Source organism: Corvus brachyrhynchos, unplaced genomic scaffold, assembly GCF_000691975.1.
Source record: "Corvus brachyrhynchos isolate BGI_N302 unplaced genomic scaffold, ASM69197v1 scaffold307, whole genome shotgun sequence".
Lineage (NCBI taxonomy): Eukaryota > Metazoa > Chordata > Aves > Passeriformes > Corvidae > Corvus > Corvus brachyrhynchos.
The window spans coordinates 406,008-417,851 of NW_008239288.1; the positions used below are offsets into that span (position 1 = coordinate 406,008).

The 11,844-nt window shown below is 36.7% G+C and overlaps 1 long non-coding RNA gene across 2 annotated transcripts in view; it reads right to left on the reverse strand.

The window, feature by feature from the left end:
* LOC108448196 overlaps positions 1-11,844 on the reverse strand; it is a 53,481-nt gene that overhangs the window by 15,622 nt on the left and 26,015 nt on the right. For both annotated transcript variants that reach the window (XR_001864000.1, XR_001863999.1), the window contains exons 2-3: positions 10,840-11,582; positions 950-4,131 (exon numbers count right to left, since the gene is read on the reverse strand). This is a non-coding gene — a long non-coding RNA (uncharacterized LOC108448196). The remainder of the gene's footprint in view (positions 1-949; positions 4,132-10,839; positions 11,583-11,844) is intronic.

The following is an 11,844-nucleotide window of genomic DNA, read 5'->3' on the forward strand; positions in this document are numbered from 1 at the left end:
TCTTTAATGAATAAATTATTGTGGGAGGCTCTGCATGATAGTTTGATCCTGCATAGCTATTTCTTCTGATTATTAGCAGGATTTTACATTTAAATTCCTGAAACATTATTAACCCATAATCATTTGCTTTCAGACCTTTCTGATAGCTTTACTCTTTCATTATTTCCTTTTCACTGAGGTAATAGGGAATTACTTTGTTTAATGATTCTCTAAAGATCCAAGAATGCTAAAAATCCTAAAAAGGCAATTTTATTTCACAAATAATATTGTATTCACCAATATAATTAAATTGTAATGTTTTCTGCAGTAGGCCATGTCCCTAGCAATGGGGTATGCAACATCCTAATCCAGAGGCAATTTTGGCAAAATGAGCTTGTCCTTTCCTAAAGCTAAGTATCAGTCAGTGGAAAATCATCAAATAGATTGTTTACTCTGAGAGAATATTTAATATCCCAAGAAAAAGATAGAAGAACCCTGATCACTGACTTCCTTTGGAGCAAAGTTCCCCGAGTTCTGCTCCCATGGGCAGTTAAGTTACTGAATCCCCTGAAAATATCCTTAAAGGTAAAAAGCTCGTGGCCTGGCCACTCTGAAGTGAGAGTCCCCAACCTAACCATTCTGTGACTGAGCCTTCAGGCTGTTCATGGCCCCTGAGTCTTGCAGTGGGCTTTGTGTGTTCCCAAGTCTGGGCTGTGGGGATGGTGGCAGAGAAGTCAGTCCTGCAATAGAGTATGTGACTTGACAAAGCAGTGCAGCAGAGCCTGGTTTAACAGGAGAGAGTTAACACACACTGCAGTGGGTCTCCCCAGTGCTCCCTTCCAGCCTCTGCACAGTTGGGATTTATCCTTGGGAGTGAGCTTCTCTGTATGCCCTTCTCACTCCACACTCTATGTCCTTGAAGCTTTTATGGATATACCCCGAGGAACTTCTACCATCCTAGTCTACTCACCAATAACTCCTTTGTTTCCATACTCAGGGTTATGCAATAGTTGATAGCAGCCTCAGGAAAGGAAATTCTTCTCAAATTGTCTTCCCTCTAATCAAAACTTCCTTGTCCTCTGTCAAAGAGCTCAAGTTTTGTCATTGTTTCGCCTACTCAGTCCTTTTACAAAATTTTTCTTGATTGAAGTAATTGAGAATTCTTCCAAAGAAAACCAAGAAAAACCTTTGGTTTGCATAGTAAAAGCCTGTGAGTTTACTCAGTGTTATATTTTGTCCTGAAACTAACAGAGATCGCCTTGGACTTCTGCATGTATGTCAGAGCCCAGGTAAATTAATATTTTTAAATCTATGATAAGAAATACACAGCGATGGAAATGGAGGAATAAATGAACTTGAAATTTTGGTATATATTCCCTGCTCTACGGATCCACAGGCAGAGTCACTTGCAGTTTAGAATACCTGTGGTTGATAACTGTGGCCTGAAAATTTATGAGCAATCTGAGAAAGATGAGGATATGCTGCTGTAGCACTCCAGCCTATACCAATAGCAGAGCACTTCTTCCAGTGGAAGGAAATATTACCCAAATCACAGCTAAGCCAAACAGCTTGAACTGGCAAATAATAAGTATTTTATAGGAACCTCAGGGTATGGCATGCATGTAGTGTCGTAAAAAGTCCAAGGATGTTCTGCTTGCATACAGTGTATTTCTATTCCCTGCAGCTTTTATAGTGAAGTTTCCAAGCTGTGCATAAGCAGCAGTATAATAGGATCCCTATTTATTTCTCCTCCAGGAATGCTGTGCATATTTACTTGCTCATCTTCCTTCTATTTCCCCCAGTAGCTTTGCTAGAAAACAAGTATTCACTAATAATTTGCCTTTTCCATCTGTTTATTTTAGCAAGCAGGTTTGATATTTTTTCTTTTATCAATTGATAATTTTCCTTTATTTTGTTTTATTTTGTTTTTTGTATTTTGCTTCCCTTCTTCATTACAAGAGTGTAATGGATGCAGACTCTGAAACAAGACGTCAAGGATGTCTTCTGTGTGTCCTTTATTAGTAAAACGTCTCAGTCTGGGAAGAAGGATGGTCCTATGAATGTTCATTCAGAAAATTGGATCCAGTATTTGGTTCTGCTAAATGCTTCTTATTGGTGTTCAGATCCAAATTTGGAAATGTGAAGCAACTGCAGATAGAGACAAACCCTTAAAATTCCTCGGAAAGGCTGTCAGTTCACATTATGTTGTCCAAGGCCAGGCTCTTAGTGCTGTACTATCCTGATAAAGTTGCTGCTTATTTTGATCCCTAAAGAGGAACTAAATTCTATGGTCATTCTCATGTGTTTTCAAGATTACTCAGAGGACCATGTTTTTTTTTTTTTTAATGGGCCGTAGAATCCTGTTAGCCGAAGAGGGTCTCTTCTTTCATTCTCAACTCTTTCAGTTATTTACCTTGTAAAAGTTTTCTGTTTCTGACTACCTCACAAAGCAGCTTCAAAGTCTGTAAACAGAGATGTGAACTAAATAATCAAATCATCAAATGTTGGAGGGCATTCAAAATTTGTGAGTTTCAGTTTTTTTCCCTCTGCATTTTTCTGAAGTCTCTATGGAGGTAAAACCCCAGACTTTAAACTTATCTGTAGTCTTGTCATCCACCAGCTCTAGATGAGGCACGCATTTGTTTGCACCTCATTCCACATCTTAATTCTCTTTCAGTTAGAAAGGTATTCAGTATGGTCAGTGACAGGAATAAGGGCAAGAAAAGAATCTGAGTAGAAGTGGAACTAGGTGAGATAATGAGGCACTATTTAATTCTTCAATATCATCTTTCAAGTGTAAACAACAGCTTTTCTTATCTTCCAAGATGGAAATGAAACCACAGTATGGCTTCTGAGTATTCTCTTGTATTTGCAATAGTCATTATAAGTTCAACAAACCAGCAGTACATTCCGACTGAGCTTTTATTTGCAATTTCATCTGAGCAAAAAGCATCTTGAAAAATTTCTGGGTAAGCAACCAGCCAGATCTTTCTCCCCTTTCCAAACAGCTTGGAAGCACAGCTTCTGACAAGTCACTCTTTTCACCCTTCTTTCTGTTACTTTGTAAAACAAGCTTTTCACAAAGGAGAAAGGTTTGTCACAAAAACAAGGGTGTAATATGTCTTGGATCTGTTTGAATACAAGTATGACAGCAATACTGTGTTTTATATTGATTTTTGAGTTGTTAGTAAATGCTTCTGAATAAACAAATTTTTCTTCCATTTTGGAAAAAAAAAAAAGAAATACTTGTCATGGTTCAGTAAGTCACTTAAAAAAAGCAAAATCACAGAAAAGGAAAGTAAATGTGACTGTGCAGTTTCCTGGATTTTTGGGAAAGAGGGATGAATTGGAACCCGAGAGATCTGTGAGTGATATTTCTTGATGCAGTTGTACACCTTTGACAAAAAGGGCCTCATCCCTGTGTTCAGAGATCCTTCTGAGTTGCCCCATGAGAATTTGATGAGAACAGCCTCTTTTCTCACTTACTAGGCAAATGCATGAAACCCTTGGCAGGTTTGAGAGAAAAGAGAAAATAATGTCTCTTTTGCAATCTCTTCTGAGTTCTTGGGAAGTGTTTCTGTAGACTTCTTCACAGTAGAGGTTTCTGGATGCTGGAATCCATCTCTTTTCCATGAGTTCTAAGCCATATGTCTAAGCTGCAGAGGAGGGGAAGAATTTCAGACACTCTACTATATTAAGCAGCTTTACAGTCAGTTCCCAGGGCTATCTGCTGCACTGCATGGATTACTCTGCAGTGGCTAATACTTTCCAGGCACTGGGACATTTCCTAAATTCCATGTAAATCCACCTGCCTTGGGTTTCTTCTTGGCCAGATGTGCACTACCAGGACAGGTAGCTAGTAGGAATCATGGGGAAATTGCTGGAAATTAGGCCAGAAAAACTTGATCTAATATGCCTACCACAGGAGATCCAGCTTCCATTTGGGAACCAGACATAGAAAAATAAATGTCTAGGCACTTCAGTCATTTATTAAAGCAAATGTGAGACCTCTGTGGTGAAAGTTGCCAGAAAATTGTAGTCCAAAGTGTAAGACATCCTTCAAAGATGTAGAATTTTTTTTTCCTATCAGTAGTAACTCATCCAGATGAAGATCTCTTTTAAGTCCTCTCCAGCTACTTCATGGCTTCTCAGCTACAAAAACAAGCAGCATATCAAAACCAGCACTATTTTGAAAATTGACAGTTAGGAAAAATGATGAAAGATAATGCAGTAGCAGCAATGAATCAGATTAATATGGACAACATGGGGAACATTCCACCTACGCAGGGAGCAGTGCCTGATATCAGAGGGCTCTTTCATCTGTGATAACAAGACCCAGTGGCTGAGAGCCAAACCTTCAAACTGGAAATGAGATGCAATTTTTTAGCAGGAACATACTTAACCATTTGAACCATTTACTAATACACATAGCACATATGCCTTCCTCCAGAGCCCTTAGACCATAGGTGATTCTCACCCAAAATGAGAAACAAGTGAGTTTGCAATGAACTGGAAGTTATCAAGGTGATTAAAACACTTCCTGGGTAAAATCTATCCCCAAGTTATGGAGATGAAAAAATTGATAATGGCCTTGAATATTAATTTCTCTATAAGTGAGGAAGCAGCTAAAGAATATCTGTGCTTTGGGAAGCGAGACTTTAGTCTGACTATTTTTGGTGAATTTTAGGAGCCTGAATATTGTAGAAAACCTACACTCTTCTGGAGTTATGTGATTTTTCATGAAAACAGAACTGTTAAGCATTTGAATTTTAATATTCTGGATGAACCATATTTTTTCTCAGGAAACACTATTTTTAAAGTATATCTTTGTATTAGACACAGTTTCCATTTTTTTTCTGTGGAAAAAATTTCTTCCTCTATTCTCAAGTTTTGTTTATTAACAACAAATCCTGGAGCTTTGGACACCTGCCCAGGTATTCACAACAGATAATAAATTAAAACATTCTTTACCTATGAAAAGAATCAACCACCTCTTTGAGATGAACAACAAAAACTAAACAAACCTATATTTCTGTGGTGGTGGATAAATTACAGTATCTCAAACAAATAACTGTACCAAGTTCCATAACCTAGATTTATAAAAGGGACCGAAGACCTGGATTTAGCAATAAATCAACTAAAATCTTTCCTTACTCCAATTAATATTAAGATATGCCTTTTCTTCTGTTATAGAACCATTTTATACCGATCAGGTCTTCTTAGTGATCTTTCAGGGATGTCTCTACTTCATATGTGTTTAAATTTGTCCAATAGACCATGCAGAACTGACTCTTTTATGGGTGCTTTTAGCCCTGGAAAAAACTTGCTAATTGGAAAACTACTGCACATTCTGTCCTTCCTAAACTGATTGATCAGGGAGATGTCACCTCCTACTTTGCCACGGACTCTACTGCAGACATAAGTATCGAAATGACTTCAATATCCAGGCACTGTATAATTTAATCACACTCAAAGGATTTCCATAATTGTATCCACAAACATTACTGCAAGATCAGCTTTCTGCTCCACAAGTTTCAATTAGGATGTGCAACACCCCAATGCATTAAAAAAAAAACCAAACCCAAAAGAAAAGAATGCTTCTATTCCTCTCATCTTCAGGAGGTTTTTATACTAATATTAAGCAAGTGAGCACTTCCACTTCTCACTTTCTAAGTAGTTCCTTTTATAATGTTCCTCTCTCCTGCACTTCACGTCAGCCTTGTAATTTCTTGCATTTTGCTAAAGGCACAAGGAGCACAGAATTGTACTGGAGATTGCTAATGAAATATGGAACCGTTCACTGCTAAGCTACACATAAAATATCTGGCCTAAGTTGTTCATGGAGCAAAGATGTATCTCCTGTCTGCTAGCTGTTAAGAAAGCTGTATGAAAACCACACTTAGTTTCAGTCTGCTTCCTACCAAGTCAGGGGGGAATTAACTGTCTGAGAGACACAAGCAAATTAAAGACATTTTCAGAAGTGAACTGCCAAACACCTGAAAATCAAACTGCTTTCTGAATAGTGACATTAGATCAAGGCGCTAAAATTTAGATATCTCAGTCTGAAAATGTGGATTAAAAATCTCAATTGTCATGATATCTTGGCAAGTCTTGGAAAAATGGAAAAATAAAGGACTATTGAATTCTTCATGTTCAAGAGACAAAAAAAATTACGAAGGATTTTAAAATACTTAAAACATGTTTAGAGCTAGATTCCAAATTATCAAGTACTTCTTCAAGACTTAATCAAACTCCAGATTAATGAGAAGAAGTGATTACTAGTTCATTCTGTTTAATATGTTATTCTCATTATGATTTTGTCAATTATAGACTTGAACAGAAGTTTAGAAGAATAAAACAAGAGAATGAACAAGGCTCCAGTACTAGTGCATTGAAAGTAAATAGGATTTGTGGAAGGTACATGAAAGACAAGAAGGTGATTGTTAATTTCTACCTCTGATTTACTAAGATCAGTCAGGTTTAATCAACCTGAGTTCCTTCTCTAATCAAATATCTGAGTCTGTGAATGAGAAGTAGTTTAAAAATATTGTTCAGCTGAAATTAAGCAGGTCTTTAAATACATTATCCAAGAAGTGCCCAGTAGGCAAACTGAGAAAATGCAGTCTGGACCCCAAAGTGCATGGAAAGCAAACTGGACTGCTGGTCCAAAAGTTCATGGAATCATAGAATGGTTTGGGCTGGAAAGAAACTTAAAGATCATCTGGTTCCAACCCCCAGCCATAGGCAGGGATGGCACCCACTACGTAAGGTTCCTCAGAGCCCCATCCCAGCTCGATCCGAGTGGGGCACTGTGCCAGCTCAGCTGGGCAAGAATCTGAACAACCTGATCTAACTTTGCCATTAGCTCTGCTTTGAGCACTGGACTACAAATCCTCCAGAGATCCTTCCTAACCTGAGTGCTTCTAGGAAGTTAAACTGAAAACTCACAACCAGCAGCTAGTTAACTGACACTCTCTGCTCTTCTTGTTTGATTCTTTCTGCAGTCATTTTCATGGCTAACTTCAGTGTGTTCTTCAAAATATCATTTTTCTGCTGTTATTTTGTCTACAGCAAAAACAGTTTTCCTAGATGCCTAAACCAGGTTTCTTTGAATAATGAATTATACACCTTGGATGATAGGTTGCAATCTATTGTCGTGTTTCACAGCTGTCTGGATAGCACTAGGGAAGGAGATCTGTTCTTAATGAGGCTGTAGGTTTTCCAGCCATTATTATTAGGCAACTTCCTCTGACAGGTGATTCCCCATCCATTTCCACTATGTAAAATTTGGTCAATAAAAATTACATGGGGATATATGGCTTGACCTTTCCCAATGGGAAATAAAGACAACATAATCCAGCTGTAAGAAAAATTCACAAGGGTTTAAGTGCTTGATCAAAGTTCATGGAGCCTGTTAGTAACTGGAGTAGGTGTTGATAATTTTTGCCATAATCCACATTTGTTACACATTCTGTGAGAGCTGTTTTATAATAAAGCTGGGCCATTCCCTGAGTATTGACATTTTTGAGTAACAATCCTTCCAGCTCACTCGGCAACTGCACTAAAGGCCATGATCATGAAGACACTTTTGCAGCACGCAGTAGGACTGGGATGAGATGATGAGGTAGTAACATGCCACACTGTGTCCTCCATGAGCATGAAAGTACCAGGAACAGAATATTGACTGACTTCCCATGATTTTAAGCTTAACTCTTAGGATAGCATAAAACTGCACCATTATTTTCAGACTTAATACTTGCTCTGATGAAATGTCTTAATATTTCATTTGTTATTTTAAAGAGCAATATTGGTGATTTTAAAAACAATTGTTGCTCACATGAAAATGTACAGATTTTCCTCTCTGCTCTCCTATAGAACACTTGAAAAAGATAAGCTGCAGTATAAATGTTGGAGGCCACCTATCTCATAAATTTTATCCTGGCGTTTTGAAAGCAAAACCTTCTGCTTAGTGACTTCACTACTCTCTCTCTCCTTTTTCTCTTTTGTTTTAATTTTTGCTGGTATATTCTGATTTTCAATGCCTTGTGGTAGGACATGTCAGCCCAAAACATCATCCATACAGCTTTCAAACAAGAATGAGTATCTGCAATATCAAACTTCTTTGTATATGTTCATAAATTCAGGAAGAGAACAAAAAGAAAGTACTTTGTCTTTGCTCTTTGTTACCCCAGTCTTTTGGGTTAATAACCAGTCTCAAACAGATATTTACATTTTTCTGGAATTAAGATAATTTTTTAAAAGTGCAATCATTTTAGACAGTATTAGAAATATAGTTCTTCATCTGTGACAATATGATAAATTCTTTGCATTCATTGCCCAGTGTTTAAAATAGGAGATATTAGACAGAGCTGGTAGCAGTTTAAGCACAGATACATTCTAGCAGTGCAATTACTACGAAAAATAAATCAATTAGAATAGTTTGCTAACAAAGAACCATTAGATAACATATTTTCTCTTTCATTTATGAGCATATGGTGGAGGATTCATCTTGTCTTGGCATAAGGACATTTCTGTAGAAGAAAAATGGGATTGACATTTTATTTTTACACCAAGTTAAATTTCCTAGTAAGATAATTATTTATGAAATATGATATGTAATTTGATGCATGATCTCTGGAAGAGGTTACTAAAGAAGGAATAAAATTGATATTTTTAGCAGTAGTATATAAAATACACACACAGGAGTGCTATAAAGAAAATTGTCTGGTTACCAGCATAGGAGCTGATGTTGTGATAGCTGCTCTGCTGGGTGATATTGCTGGGATTTAACTTAGTACCTCTACAGAGAAAAATATCAGTTGTTATAGCTATAAAGCTCTGTTACCAACAGCTCTCCTCCTGACAGAATGAGTAGAGAGGGAGGAATTTGTTACACTTTTTATAAATGTAAATTTCTATATAAATTACTGTTTCTATAAATGTAACTTCTGTTATCTCTATGATATTGTTCCTGTTGATATGGAAATCACTTATTCATGTTGATGATAGGCCACTGGGAATTATTGCCCTGCTATTCAGGCTTAAATCTTGTCAGAATCCTAAAACTGTTCAAACTGTTAAAAGCTGATGCAGCCAAGATCTGATCCAAAGATGTTGGATTGTCACCAGTACCTGGTTTGTCACTAGTACCAGGCTTCCCCTTTCCATAATCATCTCTTTTCATGGCAGGCAGCATTATATCATCATCTAGTCCAAACTTCTTCCTATCTCAGATATTGATGATTCTCCACATTATTCTCTTATGGAGGCAAGAGTCTGTGACGAAAATATGTCCCTTGGTATGAAGAAATTAGGAGAGAAGAATCCAGCAAAATTTTATTAGTTTCTCAAGTACATTTGCATTTAATTATTGATTAACCACTGTATTACAACTGTCTTTCCCAACTGAATGACATTTAGTGTCTAGACCATCCATGTGGGCTTCCCCTGCTAGACAAAAAAGGCTGAAAACCCCTGTAGGATTCACTGTATTGTATATTCCTCAGGTCTTGAATAACTAGAATAGGTTTCTTTTCCAATTTTCTAATTATTCCTTTGAAATTGCAGGCTCTAGAACTATTAGTAGGATAATAATCATCTCATCCATACTGTATAAGGAGATGTTTTTTATTTTAACTTCTGCCACATACAAGACCTAGAATGAGTGTTTTTGATGCAGAAAACCACTGCAGAACCCACTGATTCTTTCTCTAGTATTATCCCTATATATTTTAAATATGTTCCTCTGTAGTTCCTATTCCTCTGCTGTAGGAATGACCTGCACTCCCTATATTTACATGGATAAAATTTTGCATTTACCCAAACTGAAAAAGCATCTTGGTTGAATACATCAGTTCATCAGGTAGTCTTGGTCATTGTATCTGACTGCTCTAGTTCATCATTTTTCAGCATTCCTCTACTCTTTGTGCCAATCACATACTTTATTGACAGTGTTGATATATTTACTACCAGATCATGGATAAAAATCTTGAGCAGTATCAGGAACATTTTCCATGGTGATTTTTCCCACTAAAAAAACCTATAATGACAATTCTCTATGAATAAGAACTCCTTAAAATTTGTCAGTTATACCATTCATCATCTCCTCCTTGGTAATTCACAGTGCAGTATTTTTAATTATAATGTCATAAGGTTCTAAATCCTTACAAAAGTTTAAGTAATGTAATAATTAATAATGACTTGAATAATTCAGGCACTTTGGGCATCCACAAACTGTCATTTCCTCAAAAATATTTCTTTTTTTTTTTTTCAGCAACCATAAAGTACTCTGACATTACTTCAATTCAAAGCCTTTAATCTTTAGTAATCAAATTCCATTATTTTCCTTTGGCCTAGAAAAATGCAAATATTTTTCATTAAATATACCTCTTGAATACTTTTTGCAGGTTGCTGTAACTCTTCTGAGCTTCTTCTGAGTTCTCCTCAAGATTTGTCAAAATTTTCATCACCAGTTGGGGCTGTGATGTGTAACTCATCTAGGTCACACAAATTCCTCATTGCTTATCCTGGGAGATAGGTGAGCTGAAAGGTGCTTCATCATCTTTACGTTGTGCAAGTACATTATTCTTGCCTGTTTACAATTATGGAACAGAAATATTTATTGACTACTTCTGCTTTCTATTTGTGTTGTTAATTGTATCATCTCCTTCTACAAATTACCCTGCATCATCTCTCGTGACACATCTAATCTACTTCAGGAATGCTGCTGTGAAGGAAAGCAAAATGTTCCCTCTTGCTCTTGAGTCTTCCAGCTGGAGAAATCCTATCAAGCTTAGTGCAGTGTCTCAGAAAAAAAACCCAAAGCACATCCAACAAAACCAAAACCAAACGAGGACCTACCTGCTTTGTTGCTGACTCTGTGTGTTAATACATCCGATCATCTTTGCTCTCTTGCTGTGCTTTTCTTTGCAGAATATTTTTTTCCTCAGAGATTCAGCCATAAAAGCAACATCATGAAAGCTTTCTTGGGATACATTGTGCCTTTGTATTAAGACTTCTCAGTAGCCTTTGTCATATTTCAAGATTCTCTACTCCCAAATGCAAAGTTATCTTTAAAGGTTTCTTGCAAAAAGTTACCAAGGAAACAGCTAATAAAAGTCTTTGTCCAGATAAGCTGGAAGTTCATAGATATTTTCTTCTTCCATTTGTTTCCTTGCAATAAATGTAACTTTTATATAAAATCAATTTTTTCTTAAACACTATTAAACCTTTATAAAGATAGTTTTATCTAAACTGTAACAGAATAGAGCAGCAGTGATAAGAATGTTAGTTCCTGTGTATCCATATATTAAAAAATGTTGCTGAGCTCATGTAGATACAGAACTGGAGAGATCAAGTAATTTGCCGGAAGTCACATGTGAAAGCACATTTGGAAGGCAGGACATGAATTTCTGTCCCACAGCCCAGAATGCTTTCCACAAGGTCTTGGGGGTTTTTTTTGTTGTTTGATTGTTTGTTTGTATTGTTTTTGTTGTTGCTCTTGTCATTTTGGGGGTTTTGTTTGTTTGTTTTTGTTACAGATGTCGTGATTCTTTGAAAACATTCATCCTTATGGACAGAAAATGTCATCCTTCATGAAAGAACTGGAAAGAAAAGAAGAGGGGGGAAGTCACAGGGGGAAAGTGGTCTGCTGCACTTTTTGAACCCAGCTGTAAACCAAGAAGAAAATTACACAGAAAAAACAAGTATTCATTTACCATTAGAAAAAAAAAAAAAGACCATTTTAAAAATCCAAATTCAAGCTGCAAGGATCAGACTGAAGCACATTTCTCCTCAAAGGTTCAATAGCTGTAATATTTATCTGGAGATCATTACTTTGCTTCTGAGAATGAACTGAGGACCAGC